This window comes from Canis lupus, chromosome 10 (genome assembly GCF_048164855.1).
Source record: "Canis lupus baileyi chromosome 10, mCanLup2.hap1, whole genome shotgun sequence".
NCBI lineage: Eukaryota > Metazoa > Chordata > Mammalia > Carnivora > Canidae > Canis > Canis lupus.
The window spans coordinates 27,536,615-27,554,371 of NC_132847.1; the positions used below are offsets into that span (position 1 = coordinate 27,536,615).

At 44.1% G+C, this 17,757-nt stretch overlaps 1 protein-coding gene across 3 annotated transcripts in view; it reads left to right on the forward strand.

Moving 5' to 3' along the window:
• Positions 1–2,232: 2,232 nt before the first annotated feature.
• Positions 2,233–17,757, forward strand: part of CTNNA1 (catenin alpha 1) — a 184,932-nt gene continuing 169,407 nt past the window's right edge. Inside the window, exon 1 of one of the 3 annotated variants that reach the window (XM_072841227.1) lies at positions 2,233–2,362. The gene's annotated coding sequence lies outside the window, so the exon portion shown is untranslated. Of the gene's footprint in view, positions 2,363–2,487; positions 2,579–17,757 lie in introns of those variants that run through there. The other 2 variants (XM_072841226.1, XM_072841222.1) reach the window with 2 other exon arrangements.

The window sequence follows — 17,757 nt, forward strand, 5'->3', positions numbered from 1 at the left end:
ATTTATTCATGAGAGACACAGAAAGAGAAAGAGGCAGAGACACAGGCAGAGGGAGAAGCAGGCTCCACACAGCCCAACGCGGAACTTGATCCTGGGTCTCCAGGCCCTGGGCTGAAGGCGGCACTCAACTGCTGAGCCACCAGGGCTGCCCTCTTCCACAAATTGAAATGTAATGGAAGATGGGATGCCTGGGTGGCTCAGCTTTTTCTTTTTAAAGATTTTATTTAAAGGGATGCAAATATTAAAACTATAGTAGAGCCTTATGCTTAGAAAGGCTTCATTAACACTCCACTGTTGCTGTCTTGAAATTGATAATTTTTGTTTAAGGGGCTTCAGCAATTAAGTAGTTGCTCCTGAGTGAAGTGATGGATGTACAAAGCTATGGAGTATGATCCCTTTAATTGTCTCTAGTTGGTTTAGATAGATATTTATTGATTGATTACTATGTTCTGAGGTAGCCAAGGGTGGTGGGGGGAAGAAGCCATGACCATTCCAGGAGGAGTGGATGCTAAAGGGGCAAAGACTCTGAAGCCAGAAACAGAATGGGGTACTGATAGACAAGAATGGCCCTTTTGGGGCACCTGGGTGGCTTAGTTGGTTAAGCGTCGGCCTTCTGCTGCTGTCATGTTCCCGGGATCCTGGGATCAAGCTCCACATCCAGCTCCCTGCTCAGTGAGTCTCCCTTCCCTGCCACTCCCCTTACTTGTGCTCTCTCTGTGTCAAATAAATAAATAAAATCTTTAAAATAATGGCCTTGTTAAAGTCTTTCTCTTTAAGTTCATTCTCTCCCTTCATGGTCCTATTGCCTATTGTTCACACCTTTTAAAGTTTGTTTTTTTTTTAAGTTTATTTGAGAGAGAGCACAAGATAGCATGCATGACTGGGGGTAGTGGTGGCAGGAACAGAGGGAGAGGGACAAGCAGTTTCTGTGCTGAGTGTGGAGGCCAAGGCGGGCTCAATCCCATGACCCTGAGATCATGACCTGAATGGAAACCAAGAGTCTCATGGCTTAACCGCTGAGCCATGCAGTTGTCCTGTCCACAGCTCTCACTTACCACTCCCATAGTGCTTTGAATTACTGTGAGCACATTCACTTGTGGATGTTAACCTGGCACTGCCTAGGGATGAGCACTGAGCCGGGTGCTATAGGGAATACAGGTTCTGTCTTCCAGGAGTTTGCATTTCCTGGGGGAGAGGGAGATGTGAGTAGTAAAGGTAGACATGCCGAGGGCAGCGTCCCCAGCACCCTGTTCAGTGTTGGCTCGGCATCAAGGTGGCAGTGGGTATTGGTCTTGCATTATTTTGGATTTCTAGGCCAATACTGAAATCAGCCTTGTTCATCATCCCATGATGAAAGAGTCGAAACCTTATAAGGGTTTTCTATACCAGGCTGATAGTGAATATGTAATTGTTATGTTTGTTTGTTTGTTTGTTTTGAAGTTTTTTTTAGAGCATTCGCCAGGAAGATAAGGAAGAGTGGGGGTGGCGTTCCCTAAATGGCTGGAGGGATCGGGACAGAAGCCAGGTCCATCAAATGTGTGTGTGCGCGCGCGCGCGTGTGTAGGGGGCAATCTCAGGAGCGGACGCTGCTGTAACGTGCTTCTTGTCCATCAACAGGAGGGTTCTTGGGTTCCCAATCCGTCAAGTGAGGGCTTGGAGTAGGTGACTTCCAGGAGGCCGCCCACCTCACAGTATGAAGCCCCTAGGGTCGGCTTCTAGCACCACTCGGCCTGGGGCCTTGAGGTCGTACGGCCAGTGGGTGGGCCTGAAGTACTTTCCTGGAAGCCTGTTACTCGGGAGCACCTGTGGCACTGTTCGGAGGAGCGTCCCCTGGACGGCGTCGTCGCGCCCGCTCCCCGCGGCAGCAGCTGGGGGGGGGGGGGGTGGGGGTGGGGCCGGCGCGGGCAGCACCCGAGACTCACCTGTGCGCGGAGCGGTGACTCACCTGCCCTCCCCCGCTCTCAGGCTGTTCCAGGAGTCACCGCTCCTCCTTCCTGGGGTGGTGGGGGCGGGAATCACTCCTGGCCTGAACCCCCACTAGGGGCCTGAGGTGAAGTAACTCAGGGGTACAGGGCGGAGAGCAAGAGGTCCCGGCTCGGCGTCACCGGGGTCCCCCGGTCGGGGCCTCGTCCCCAAGGCGAGGGCCGGGAAAGCGGGACGGCGGCGGGAGGCGCCGGGAAGAGCGCCGGAGGGAGGTGCTGGGAAGGGCGGGCGGGGCCGGGGCCGCGGGCGGGGGGCGGGCCGGGGGCGGGGGCGCCTGGCGGCCCATTTCCTCCTCGGAGTCGGACTGGAGGGAGACAAAGCGGCGGCCGTCGGCTCCGGGCCTCGGGAACCTTCCTGCGCTCGCCCCCCCTCGCCGCAGGTAACTCTCTTGACGGGGGCGCGGGCTCCGCAGCCGGCCCGAGGGGCTCCTCCTGCGCGCGGGCCGCGGGCTCCGGGGCGACCCCGCCCTGACGGGCTCCCGGCGGGCTGCGGGGCGGCGATCGCCGGCTTCCCGTGCGGCTTCCCGTGCGGCTTCCCGTGCGGGGCCCCGGCCTGCGCTCCGGCCCGGCGGGCGGGGCGGCGCTCCCGGCGCTCGGCAAGTTGGGGGGCCGCGCGGCGGCTGGAGCGGAGCGGGCGGCGGGCCCGGCGGGGGCGCGGCGCTGCCTCTCGGGAAAGTTTCTCCGGGCTTCCAAACTTTGTCCCAGGCGGCTCGGGGCGCGCGCCGGGCCCCTCGGCCGCCTTCCGCCTGGAGGGGAGCCCGCGCCGTGTTTCCGGTGCGGGAGTGGCGGGGAGTTGAGCTTTCCTGGGAAGTGATTGCGGCTTGTGGTTTCCGTGGTCGCACCCTCCTCCCCCTCCCCCCTCCCCCTTCCTCCTCTCCCCTCCCCCCTCCCCCGAAACTGGGCGGTGCGCGGCCGGGAGTGGCGCTGGGCCCGGGCCCCCGCGGAGGGCGAGGTGGGGCGGCGGGTCTGCGCCCGGCCGGCGGGGAGGGGGCGCCGCCCCCGAGCGGACTTCGGCGAGAGCGCGGGGAACCTTTGTTGTGAGGTTGCTCGGCCTTCCGTGCGCTGCGCCCGGGGCGGTCCTTGTCCTCACGGGCGGCGCCGCAGGCTCCCTCTTGACTCTGGAAGGATCGTGCGTGATTGGAAGCACTTGTTGGAAAAAAATGTGGCCCGAATGCCTGACCCTGGCTTGGCGGGAGTGGCTTCCCGAGGTGCGGGCGGCCCTCGGCTCAGGCCGGGATTGGCCGACGTCCTCTTAGGGCCTCTGGCGTCTCTGTGACATTTCTTCGGTGTTCGTTTGGGACGGAATTTGCAATTTAGAAGAGTAAGATAGGTTAAGTCTCCCAACTAAAATTAAGGGCCGTTTCGTACTTATGTTGAAGGAAACGGTTACATCATTGTATTGTTGCAACAGGATGTGCGTTTCTATGAGGATATTTTGTTCAGCAGTGACTTTTTCAACGACTGCAAGTATATGTTACTTTAAAAAAATATATAAATTAGATTAATGAGGATATGTTAACTTTGTTTTACAAGGCGAAAGAGAAATTATCCATAGCCTCTGCTCAGTTGTTTACCCTTCTGGACTTTATTAAGTTAAATAAGCTTTAAAAAATTAATTAATTAATTAATTAATTTATTTATTTATTTATTTATTTAAGAGAATGAGTGAGCGGGAGAGAGCACGAGTAGGGGGAGGAGCTGAGGGAGGAGGAGAATCGGGCTCCCTCCTGAGCACTGAACCCCTCGTGGTGTCGATCTGGAGAGGGGCCTAATAAATTTTGTTTGGAGAAGTCCAGAAAGTGTCTGGAAGGGAGTGGCATTTATTTGAACTGTATGAAACGCGATTCGGGTTTTGTCAGTGGAGGAAGCATAAAAGGCAATAGGAATTGGTGTAATTCCAATATGACTCTTCTGATTTTCCTTGTTTTTGGCTCTTCTCTCTCTCTCTCTCTTTTTAAGATTGTATTTATTTATTCACCAGAGACACAGGCAGAGGGAGAAGCAGGCTCCATGCAGGGAGCCCGGTGTGGGACTTGATCCTGGGTCTCCAGGATCAGGCCCTGGGCTGAAGGCACGCTAAACCGCTGAGCCACCCAGGCTGCCCTTGGCTCTTGCTTCTTATTGTTTTTCCTTTTAATCCACTCCTACCCAAGATTTCTTTCAAACCTATCCCAGTCTCTGACATCATTGAGGTGGTATCACAGTCATTGCCATCAGCAGCATCTCATTCTGTACAGTAATTGAGATCTCCCTCTAAGCTGAGAATCCCTTCTCTGCCCAGTTTCCATGTCTTCAGACTTCAGCGCTCAAGTCCCAAGTTTTCTATTTCGGTAGTGGATGTCTCACCTCACCTGTGTGGTCACCTGTACACCAGAGAGCTATGTGTCCCAGGGGCTTCTCAAATTCAGCATGCCCCAAATGAGACACCTTTCTTTTCTGGAAACCTAAACCATTTGTGGAGATCAACAGTAACTGTTGATCAGGAATTTTTTGAGAAAGTAGTAGCCTGAGACATGACAGACCCACCTGGTTGTTGAAGGTGGTTACGTGTAGTGGTGGTGAAGATCTGGACCAAGGGAACAGTCCTCGGCTTGTGTAAAGATCCTGAGACAGGAAGGAACTTCATGTGTTTTGAGACCTAAGACCTGTATAGCTTGAGTACTTTTGGAGTGGGGAGAAGGTCTTCCACAAGATTGCCAGGGAACAGGTTTAGATTTTACTCTAAGATCTGTTAGAAGCCATAGTAGGGAGTTTCATGATGTGATATTTTATTTATTTATTTAAAAAAATTAAAAAAATTATTTATGATAGTCACACACACACAGAGAGAGAGAGAGAGAGAGAGGCAGAGGGAGAAGCAGGCTCCATGCACCTGGAGCCCAACGTGGGATTTGATCCCGGGTCTCCAGGATTGCGCCCTGGGCCAAAGGCAGGCTCCAAACCACTGCGCCACTCAGGGATCCCCATGATGTGATATTTTAAAGGAAGATGGTGGGAGTGAGGTGGTGCTGATGAAAGAAGCTGTAGTTTGGGGAAGTGAGACAGGGTTTAAATAAGGATTGGGTGTAGGGGCCTAGGCTTATCTATAACTTGTAGAAACAAGTTATAGATGTTCAATGATGCATACCTCTCTCCCCAACTGTATTCTGTCCCTTTCATGATGAGCTCTTAGTCACGCCTCATGACTCAGGGCTTTCCTTTCTGGTAGCGAACCTCTTCTTACCAGGAGATGTACTCCATTATTCTGTACCTTATATTATTGAGTCCCCATTTGCCTTTTCTGCTACAAAAAAGTGGTCCTGTGAGCCCCTTGGTAGCCTTAGCCTTTGACTTGCATGACCTGGAGGGCAAATGAGATACTGTTGAATGAATGAGGAAGAAAAAGAGTTTAACATCTAGAGTCTAGCTTGTGGGTGGAACTATGACAATGAGGCAATGGTCAGATTATGGAGAGCTTCACAGTCAAAACCGTCTCCATTCCATTGTTCCTCCTTTTCTCATCATGTCTAATCAGAGATGAAATCCGTTCATCCAGTGTTCCTCTTACGTTAATTCCTTTTTTCTCTTTTCTTTGTTCCACTGCAGTTTAGATTATCTTTTTTTTTTTTTTTTAAGATTTTATTTATTTATTCATGAGAGACAGAGAGAGAGAGAGAGAGGCGCTGAGACACAGGCAGAGGGAGAAGCAGGCTCCATGCAGGGAGCCCGACCTGGGACTCCATTCCGGGTCTCCAGGATCATGCCCTGGGCTGAAGGTGGCGCTAAACCGCTGAGCCACGCGGGATGCCCATCTTCTTATCTTTGAGCTATTGAAACTACTTGAGGTTCTCTGGATAAATTTTTCTATTTTTGTTTGCTTTGGTGGCTTTTTCATATTCTTCCTTTGCCTGAACCTGTTCTCTTTTTTTCATCCATGTGACAAACTCATTTACTCTTTAAAATCTACCTTAGATGTCAGTGCCTCTGGGTTTTCTCTTAGAACTCAGTGCTTCTTGGGTAGCTTGTACATATTCTGTGGTTGCATTTTTCATACTGTTTGGCAAGTATTTTTATATATCTTTATCCCAGCTGGGGGTTTCTTAGAAATGGGGCCTGGGCTTTTATTTTTGACAAAACTTTTTAAAAGATTTTATTTATTTATTCATGAGAGACAGAGAGAGAGAGAGAGAGAGAGAGACAGAGAGAGAGAGAGGCAGAGACACAGGCAGAGGGAGAAGCAGGCTCCATGCGGGGAGCCTGACCTGGGACTTGATCCCAGGTCTCCAGGATCATGCCCTGGGCTGAAGGCGGCGCTAATCCGCTGAGCTACCCGGGGCTGCCCAAAACTTTTAGAAATTAGAGTATGATATACAAGTAGAAGAGTGCTCAAATCATGCGTACCTAACTACTTAATGAAGTATTTTTTTAAAGATTATTTGTTTATTTATTCATGAGAGAGAGAGAGAGATGGGCAGAGACACAGGCAGAGGGAGAAGCAGGCTTCATGCTGGGAGCAGGACGTGGGACTCGATCCCGGGTCTCCAGGATCACGCCCTGGGCTGCACACGGTGCTAAACCGCTGCGCCACCGGGGCTGCCCACCTTTCAGTTTTTAACACCTAAGCAGTACTTATGTTCATGTGAGAAACTTACTGCTATCTCCTTGCTGAACTGATCAGACTCAGGTTGGCATTCAAGACCTTCTAAATTCTAGGGACACCTTGGTGGCTCAGTTAAGTGTCTGTTCAGGTCATGATCCTGGGGTCTTGGGATTCAGCCCTGTGTCCAGCTCCCTGCTCAGCGCAAGTCTACTTCTCTCCCCACTCTCTGGCTCATGTGCGGTGTGCGCTCTCTTTCTCTCTCTAATAAATAAATAAAATCTTAAAAAAATGCCCCTTCTAAATTCTGGCCCTAAATTAATTTGTTCAGCTTTCCCTCCCTGCTCTCCCTTCCTTCCTTTCTCTCTCTCTCTTTCTTTGTTTCTTTCAAATTTTATTTATTTATTCATGAGAGACATGCAGAGAGAGATAGGCAGAGGGAGAAACAGGCTCCTCCCAGGGAGCAGGATGGGAGACTCCATCCCAGGACCCCAGGACCATGCCCTGAGCTAAAGGCAGATGCTCAACTGCTGAGCCACCCAGGATGGTTTATTTTACTTAGCATAATACTTTCAAGGTTCACTTGTGTTGTAGCATATGTCAGAATTTCCTTCCTTCTTTCTTTTCTTTTAAAGATTTATTTATTTATTTGTTTATTTATTTATTTATTTATGATAGAGAGAGAGGCAGAGACACAGGAGGAGGGAAAAGCAGGCTCCACGCTGGGAGCCTGACGTGGGCCTGGATCCCGGGACTCCAGGATCGCGCTCTGGGCCAAAGGCAGGCGCCAAACCGCTGAGCCACCCAGGGATCCCCATTTCCTTCCTTTTTTAAAGCAGAATTATAATCTCTTGTCCGTTCATCTGTTGATGGACACTTTGGTTGCTTCCACCTTTTAGCTGTTAGTAATGCTGACACGGACATGGGTGTATACATAATGTGTTTGTATCCCTGTTTTCAATTCCTTTGGATAGGAACCCAGAAATGGAATTTTTGGGTCATAAGATAAATTCAGTGCTTACAATTTGCACAGTTGCACAGCAGTGCAACTGCTGTACTATTTTCTACAGTAGCTGTGCCATTTTATATTTTTACTAGTAGTGTATGAGAGTTCTAGTTTCTCTTCACATCCTTACCAACAATTGTTATTTTTTTTCTTTCTTTTTTAAATAGCCATCCTAACAGAAGTGAGGTGATATTTCTTTGTGGTTTTGATTTGCATTTCTCTGATTAGTGACCTTGAACATCTTTTCATGTGATTATTGGCTATTTGTATATTTTCTTTGAGGAAATCTCTGTTCAAGTCCTCTGGTAATTTTAATCGGGTTGTTTCCTTTTTTGTTCAGTTGTAGATGTTCTTTATATGTTCTGAATTTAAAAAAAAATTCCAGTGTAGTTAACAGAAAATGTTATCGTTTCAGTTGTACAGTGTAGTGTTTCAGCAATTCTGTTCATTACTCAGTACCTATTCATGTTAAGTGTACCCTTAATCCCCTTTACTGATTTCACTCATCCCCTACCCACCTCCCCCCTGGTACGAATCAGTTTGTTTTCTATAATTAAGAGTCTATTTTTTGGTTATCGTTTTTTTTTCCTTTGTTTTGTTTCTTAAATTGCACATATGAGTGAAATCATATTGTATTTGTCTCTCTGATTTATTTCCCTTAGCATTGTACTTTCTAGATCCACCCAGTTGCAAATGGCAAGATTTCGTTCTTTTTGATGACTAATATTCCATTGTGTATACCACATCTTCTTTATCTGTTCGTTAATCAGTGGACGCCTGGCTGCTTCCATAAGTTGGCTATTGTAAATAATACTGCAGTGAACATAAAGATGCATCTATCTTTTTGTTTTTGTTTTCTTAAGATTTTATTTATTTATTTGACAGAGAGCACAATCAGAGGGGTGGCAGGCAGAGGGAGAGGGAGAAGCAGGCGCAGGGTGCCTGATGTGGGACTCCATCCCAGGACCCTGAGATCACAGCCTGAGCTGAAGGCAGACGCGTAACTGACTGAGCCACCCAGGCGCCCTGCATGTATCTTTTTGAATGAATGTCTTCATATTCTTTGGGTAAATATCCAGTAGTGAACATACATTCTGGATATTAATCCCCTTTTAGTATATGTTTTGTAAATATTTTCTCTTAAGTTTTTGTGTTGCCTTTTCACCCTGTTGATAATGTCCTTTGATGCACAGAATTTTAAATTTTGATCAAGGTCAGTTTATCTATTTTTTCTTTTGTTGTCTGTTTTTGGTGTTACGTATAAAAAGTCGGTGAATACAATGGGTTGGAGCGTCTCTATTTTTTTCTTTTTCTTTTTAAATCATAAATTTATTTTTTATTGGTGTTCAATTTGCCAACATACGGAATAACACCCAGTGCTCATCCCGTCAAGTGCCCCCCTCAGTGCCAGTCACCCGTTCACCCCCACCCCCCGCCCTCTATTTTTTTTCTTTCTTTATTTTTTTTTAAGATTTTTTTATTTTATTTTTTTAAAAGCTTTTTATCTTTTTTATTTTTATTTATTTATGATAGTCACAGAGAGAGAGAGAGAGAGAGAGAGAGAGAGAGGCAGAGACATAGGCAGAGGGAGAAGCAGGCTCCATGCACCGGGAGCCCGACGTGGGATTCGATCCCAGGTCTCCAGGATCGCGCCCTGGGCCAAAGGCAGGCGCTAAACCGCAGCGCCACCCAGGGATCCCTATTTTTTTTTTCTTTCACCACTTTAGCTATACTGTGGATACCTTGAAGGCAGGAACTAAGTTACTATTGTAGACCCTGTTTTCCTCCAGCAAAGTGAGCCAGAGTGAGCAAGGAAAAAGTAAGGACAATTTTTTAAATATAATTTTTATTTATTTTATTTTATTTAATTAATTTTTAAAAAGATTTTATTTATTTATTGATGAGAGACACAGAGAGAGGCAGAGACACAGGCAGAGGGAGAAGCAGACTCCATGCAGGGAGCCTGACCTGGGACTGGATCCCCGGTCTCCAGGATCATGCCCTGGGCCAAAGGTGGCGCTAAACTGCTGAGCCACCCGGGCTACTAAATATAATTTTTAAAAGGTCATAATGAACAATAACCAGTTATGTTTAGAGTGGGGTGTTTCCTGCTATTGCTAATTTGTCATTGATTGTGTCTGTCTCATGAATTATGATGATAACATGTTTTTAGGAGTTTTTAATCTAAAAGTCCCAAGTGGAGAGTGTATGGAGTTTGAACTTTGTCACCTGCATAATGAATAAGATTATTTATTTATTTATTTATTTAGTTTTTTTTTTTTAAGATTTTTATTTATTTATTCATGAGAGACACAGAGAGAGAGAGAGGCAGAGACACAGGCAGAGGAAGAAGCAGGCTCCATGCAGGGAGCCCAACATGGGACTCAATCCCAATCCCGGGTCTTCAGGATCAGGCCCTGGGCTGAAGGCAGTGCTAAACCACTGAGCCCCCCCTCCCCCCCACCCCCCAGGCTGCCCCAAGAAGAGAATTTGTAAAGAATATTTATTTGTTTATTCTTTAAGATTTTATTTATTTACTTGACAGAGCGTAAGCAGGGGGAATGGCAGAGGGAGAGGGAGAAGCAGGTTCCTGGGGATCAGGGAGCCCAATGCCAGGCTCCATCCCAGGACCCTGGGATCATAGACCTGAGCCGATGTCAGATACTTAACCTGAGGAGCCACCCAGGTGCCCCTATGAAGGATATTTAACTTCTAATGTGATAAAATGGTAATTTATTCTTTCATTTATGGAGTCCTGAACAGGAAATGTTTTTATCCATATTAAGTGGGTTGTCCTACAAGTAAAACTAGTGAACTAGTTCAGTATTTAAATAGTATTAAATTGCTGCTTCCTTTAGACTCTCTTAGACAACAAATTCTTTGGCTAGATGCCGAGCTCCTTCAGGGCAATTCATTCTTCTGAATCTTTGACTCCTGTGATACCTGACTCATTTGTAAACCCATAGCAGATACTCTTTGATAAATACTGTATAAGTTATAATAGGTATACATATGCTATATGTAGGATTGTGCCAGGGGGTGGAGGCATGGCTTTACATTCAGCTTATTCAAGTTTTTTTGGTAATAAAATTTATAGCACTTAGAGATAAACTCTGTTAATAACATTTTGGTGTACATCTTCTAATCTTTTTTTCTAGGTATGTATACTGTCTGTAACTTACAAATATTTTATTTATTTATTCATTATTTATTTGTTTATTCATTCATCCACACAGAAAGAGAGGCAGGCTCCATGCAAGGAGTCCGATGTGGGACTTGATCCCGGGAATCAGGTTCAGGCCCTGAGCCAAAGGCAGACGCTCAACCGTTGAGCCACCCAGGTGTCCCTGTCTGTAACTTTTATAAAAATTAGTTTTTAATGTATGTGCTCTTTTGTAATCTTTGTAATCTACTGGCCATTTATTATAATTTGAACATTTCCCTATTAGTGGGATAAGATTGACTTTTTTTTTTTAAGATTGACTTTTATTTTAAGTATCACTTAGAAAAAAAGACTGCCAAATAAACTAGGCAATGATGTCATATGTAAGATACATCCGAATTTTAGAGACTTAAAAATGTAAAATACATATGCTTTAGAACTGATGACATGATTAATTGTATAATCCTAATATAGCATGTTAATGTTATTAATGCTAATAATGCCCCTACTATTCTGTTATGTAGCTTCTTTTTTTTTTAATTTTTTTTTTTTTTTTCATTTATCAATGATAGTCACACAGAGAGAGAGAGAGAGAGAGAGAGGCAGAGACACAGGCAGAGGGAGAAGCAGGCTCCATGCACCGGGAGCCTGACGTGGGATTCGATCCCGGGTCTCCAGGATCGCGCCCTGGGCCAAAGGCAGGCGCTAAACCGCTGCGCCACCCAGGGATCCCTGTTATGTAGCTTCTTTTTAATCAACTCTCTGTTAAACATTTAGTTTGCTTCCAGAGCTTCTTTAGTGTAGCTAAATCTTCTGCCCATCCTTGATTATTTATTATGGATAACTTTGAAGTGGAATTCCTGGGGAAAAGTTTTGCTGTTGTTTAAAAAATTTTTTCAGGGGTACCTGGGTGGCTCAATTGGTTGAGCATTGAGCATCTGCCTTTGGCACAGGTAATGAACCCATGGTCCTGGGGATTGTGGGATTGAGCCCCATGTAAGACTCCCTGAGTCGGCTTCTTCCTCTCTCCCTCCTCTCCCCTCCTCTCCGCTTGTGCATGATCTCTCAAATAAATAAATTCCTTAAAGTTTTATAAATCTCAAAAAAAAAATCTTTAAAGAAAATAAAAATGTCTTGTTATGTTTTATCAACATGGATTATTTGGTACGTTAATTAAAAATTTTTTTTTAAGATTTTATTTATTCATGAGAGACAGAGAGAGAGAGAGAGAGAGGGAGAGAGAGGCAGAGAGAGAAGCAGGCTCCATGCAGGGAGCCTGATGTGGGACTCAGTCCCCCACCTCCAGGATCACACCCTGGGCTGAAGTTGACGCTAAACCGCTGAGCCACCCGGGCTGCCCCCTAATTTTAAATTTTTTTTAGGAACTGTCATACTTACCATATTACATTCCTACGGGCAGTACACAAGGGCTCTAATTTCTCCACATCTTTGACAACACTTTCTGTCTTATTTTTTTCTTTTTTCTTTGATGGTCGCCATCCTAATGAATATGAGGGGTTATTTCATTGTAGTGTTGATTTGCATTTCCCTAGTGACTCGTGGTGTTGAGTATCTTTTGATGTGTTTGTTGGACATCCCTGTGTATCTCTGGAGAAATGTTTATTCAGATCCTTTGCACATCATTGAGTTGTTTTTTTGGTGTTTGATTTTAGGAGTTCTCTGTATTTTCTGAGAATTAATCCCTTATCTCATATGACTTGAAAATATTTTCTTCCATTATCTAAGTTGCCTTTTTACCCTGTGGATTATGTCCTTTGTACACGGAAGTTTTTATTTTGATGAAGTCCAATTTACTTGTGCCTTTGGTGATGTATGAAGGAAATCATCTCCGTATCCAATGTCATGAAACTTTTGCCCTGTGTCTTTTTTCTAAGAGTTTAATAGTTTTAGCTTAACAGTTAGGTCTTTGGTCCATTTTGAGTTCATTTTTCTGTATGTTATTTGGTAATGATCCAATTTCATTCTTTTACATGTGGATATGCAGGTTACTCCGCACCATTTGTTGAAAAGACTGTCATTTCCTCTTTGAATGGTTTTGACACCTTTGTTGAAAATAATTTGATTGTAAATGTGAGCTTTTGTTTATGGATTGTTTATTCTCTTGGTCTTTTTTTTATTTTTTAAGGTTTTATTTATTTATTCATGAGAAACACAGAGAGAGGGAGGCAGAGACCTAGGCAGAGGGAGAAGCATCCTCCATGCCAAGTGCCCAGTGCGGGACTTGATCCCAGAAATCCGGGATCACACACTGAGCAAAAGGCAGATGCTCAACCGCTGAGCCACCCAGGCATCCCTACCATGCTGTTTTGATTGCTGTAGTTTTGTATTAAGCTGATGCCAAATTAGCTCCTGACACTAGTAACATTTTGTACATTTTTATTCTGTGATTCAAATGTGTACATGTGTTGTGAAAATAAATTCATTTATGTTATATATATTTTTATTGTGGAAGTGATTACAGAGCTGTGAGAGTTTGATAAAACTTGTGGAATAGTACACCAGAGTAAATCTTACTGTGTGTGAAAGTGATAAAATAGGTAAAAAATAGTCATCGAAAAAAATTTTTTTTGCAAATTTGATCTTTGACATATACATAAATAATGAAAACGAAGGTTAATTATCATTTCTGCTTTCTCAGCTTAAATAATTTTTTCCTTATGAGTGACTGTGAAGACACACCCTTAAAAGTATTCAAGGAATACTTGAATACGTTAAAATGTTATAATGTACACATTGGAGGATTTGAATCTTACTAGTTCCTTCTGTTTTCTTTGAAGAAAAAAAAAAAGAGAAACCTGGGTGGCTCAGTTGGTTGAGCCTATGCCTTTGGCTAGGATGGTGGTCCTGGAGTCCTGGATTTAAGCCTCACAAACGGCTCCCTGCTCAGCGGGAACCTGCTTCTCCCTCTAACTTTGTCCCTCCACCCTGGTCACCCACATGTGCTCTCTCTCTCTCAAATGAATAAAACCTTAAAAAAAAATTCAGAAAAGAAAAATAGATAAATGCAAAATATATCAGGCTTCTTGGGAGAGCCTTCCTGAGCAACAATTCCTAAAATATACCCAGATGCTAGTGTGCTAGCTTCCAGACCTTGAGGGTCATTGCTTGTGTAGTGTGTTGATCAGCTCAGCCTCTCACAAGGTATGCCTGGGCCAAACAGTCTGGGGAAGTGAACAGTATGGCTTGATATGCCCTGTCTAATGCTGTTTGTTCACTTGCAAGAGCACTATACTAAATTTATGCATTATTGAAAGTTCAAAGCATGCAGAAATAACCGTGCTTCAAAATAAAACTTCCAACATTGCCCTTTCTAAACTCTTGGAGTCTCTAAATGTTCATTATTTTTTTCTTTAGTTTTTTTTTTTTTTTGTAACTATCAAACTTCTCCATGTGCAAGCATGCCACCAACCCCATTTCCAATGGAGCTTGAAATTAACATGCATTTCTATTTGCTTGTTGATAGACTGCCATCTATCACCTCTACTTTTTGATTGTGGTTTAATTTGTGATTTGTGCTTTTTCAGTGGCTCAAGTTTGGAGTAATGCGTATAATGTAAATATGATTTGAAAGGCTACTTTGTTATTTTTTTAAAGATTTTATTTATTCATAAGAGACACACAGAGGCAGAGAGACATAGGCAGAGGGAGAAGCAGGCCCCCTGCAGGGAGCCCGATGTGGGGACTGGATTTCGGGACCCCAGAATCATGCCCTGAGCCAAAGGCAGATGCTCAACCGCTGAGTGTTATTTTATTTTATTTTTTATTTTTTTAAAGATTTTATTTATTCATGAGAGACAGAGAGAGAGAGGCAGAGACACAGGCAGAGGGAGAAGCAGGCTCCATGCAGGTAGCCCGATGTGGGACTGGATCCTGGGTCTCTAGAATCACACCCTGGGCTGAAGGCTGCGCTAAACCGCTGAGCCACCCGGGCTGCCTTGAGTGTTATTTTAAATGTTTATAAAGATTGATTGTTTGGAACAAGTGTTATATGAATAGTATGATTTGGTTTTTAAAGTTCCTTGTGGTGTGTCCTGTGTCGTAATTGTAGTAGAGGAAGAGCATGAATTACACTGTGGAAAGTTGTTATAATTTTAAGCTGTGAAAATTTTTTTTAAAGAGACTTCCAGGGCTTTATAGAAGAAACAAACTATCATTTGCTTTAAAAATTTGTAATGAGGGCAGCCCGGGTGGCTCAGCGGTTTAGCGCCACCTTCAGCGCAGGGCCTGATCCTGGAGACCTAGGATCAAGTCCCATGTTGGGCTCCCTGCATGGAGCCTGCTTCTCCCTCTGCCTGTGTCTCTGCCTCTCTCTCTGTGTGTCTCTCATGAGTAAATAAATAAAATCTTTAAAAAAAACAAAACAAAACAAAACACAAAGGCAGATGCTCAACCACTGAGCCACTCAGGCGTCCCATGAATAATCCAATTTAATCTTAGTGTTAAATAACTGGTTTTTCTTCTTCTTTTTCTTTTTTTTTTTTTTTTTTTCTTCTTAATTGCTAATTTTAAAGCTAGTTCTTTCCTGGATTACTTAGTTTTGGCTATTGCATTTCATTTTTATTGAGCCTTAGATTCCCCTCATTTTCTTATTCTGAGATTTCATTAGTAAATATTGTCATAAATAAGTTGACCATCAGTTGCTTTTGAAAATGTTTTATTGTTATGGCTGATTAATATTTGACTTTACGAATTGAAGATGTGAGTTGGAAGCCTAATTATCAGGTTACATAATCCTGTACTGGTTTATTAACCAGGTAGGACTGAATCCCTGTTCTTGAAATTGAAAGTGCTGTCATTAACTCAGGAAATGCATTCAGTGTAGCCCATTTCAAGTGACATGAAGGATAGGAATCTTTGCTAATAGTCCATTTACCCTGTGCAGCTCCGATACATGCTTTTCTTTCTAAGCAAAGATGCACTGTTACTATTCTCCCATGGTATATTGAATATTTCATTACGTTAAATATTTCATTATTAATCTAGACTCTTAATCATGGTTTGTGAAAAATGATAGTGCAGTGAATAAGGCAGAACTGAAAGGATAAGTTACTCATCAGTGTTCATGGGGTTTTCTCTTCCTGGGGATCTCTGAATTGGCAAAGGTTTCTTACAATCATCTGTTATCATTTTCTTGCTTCCTTGGACCTGGGGTCATCATGTTCTCAGAAAAGCTGTGGTCTAACTTTGAAGTGTATCTTTAGAAACCTGTCATTTTGCAGGGAAGTGGCTAAGTGAAATGTGAGCTCTATCCCTTGGGAGAAGGGGGAAAAAAACCAAGGGAATGGAAGAAGACTGCAGTACTTGAGAGAAATTTAAGCATCTTTGGGGTCATTAAGACCAATGAAAGATGTAATGTTTTCTAGGTGTCTTTATGGAGTCATGATCAAAGGCAACCTTTAGTTTGCTGTATCTCAGTTACAGTGGGAAGGGTTCAGTTAAATGCAATAAACATTTATTAAAAGTCTGCCTTTCAAAGCACTTATTGGGGAAGATGTTAAGAATTTCTAAGTCACCATTGCTAACCTCAAGAAATTTACAAACTAATGGGAGTATTAGCCTTAGTGATATCACTGACAGGTAAGAATTAGCAATCTGTAGCTGTTTTTGCTAATTTATAATACACATTGTTTTAAAGATTTATTTATTTATTTTAGAGACTGCCTGTGTTCGAGCAAGTTGGGGTGGGAGGTGGCAGAGGGAGAGGGAGAGGGAGAGGGAGAGAGAAACCTCTCAAGCCAACTCTTCCCTGAGCCTGGAGCCCAACATGGGGCTTGATCCCAGGACCCCAAGACTGTGACCTGAGTTGAAATCAAGAATCAGATGCTCAACCCACTGAGCCACCTGAGTACCTTGAGAGAGACATTTCTTACTTCTTCAACAAGTGTCACTTGCTAGATGAAACCTGAAACTGTCAAGCCAGTTGTTGATTATTTATAGAATGTTGTTAGGTCAAAGTTATGCTTAAAAAAGCCTTGGTTTCCCTGCTCAAAGGGGAGCTCCCAGTTTCCTGGGAGATGGATGCACGGATCTAGTGCTGTGTATTAAGTGCTGTAACAGAGAAGCTTGTGAAGTGCTGGGGGAACCCAGAAGAGAGGGAACGGCTCTCTCTGTGGGATTAGAGGACACTTGTTTGTGTCTTCAAGGAAGATGGAAAAGACTGGAAAGGTGCTCTGGACAGAGGAAAGGATTTATATAAAGGGGTCTGGACATATGCGTGTGCATTGGAGATTCACAGAGTGGATTCAGGTGATGAGTCTCAGGCTGAGTCAGGTTTGTTTACAGGAGTTTGGGCTTCATCCTGTTTGTGGTGGGGAAGCATCCTCATTTTTTTCAGGGGGGAGTAGGCTCTTAGGATAAATGAGGCTGTCTGGATAATGATTGGAAATGAGAAGATGCCTAGGTATTTTCAACTGGGACCTAGGCCAGAGCCCTGAGACTGAAGGGTTAGTAGAGTGAGGTATTTACTGAGTGCAGAGGAGGGGGGAGGGAGAGGATGAAAGAAGGGCCTAGAGTCTAGTAAGGCAGCTGGTTTGGTGGAACTTTGGTTAGCAGAAATGGGGAAAGCCCATGAGGGAATAGATAGGGAGGAAAATGCTTTCTTTGCAACCTATGGAGTTGGAGGAACTCAGCTCTTCAGTTGCTTGTGGGGAGAAGTCCTTTGAATTTGGGAAATGCCACTCTGGCCACTTTTGGCCTTCACTGTGGCAGCTATGAAGAGGTGAGATTTGCTGCTTTTTTTCAGGTGGGTGAATGGGTGGATAGGGTTGTAGGATTTCTCAAGTAGTATTATAAACAGTAAGAATAGAATGGGCCCAAAGTATTTTTAAGTTAGGAAAAATAAAGACCAAACAAACCTGTAATGCCCCTTAATTTCTTTGGTTATCTTTAAACCTTATTTTTTGCCATTTATTTCATTTTATTTTCCGCCATTTAAATATTTATCTTCTGTTTTCCACTCATGCTTCTTTTTGGAAGGCTTCGAAGTTCTTTGGTGCTATTGTCCCCTCCT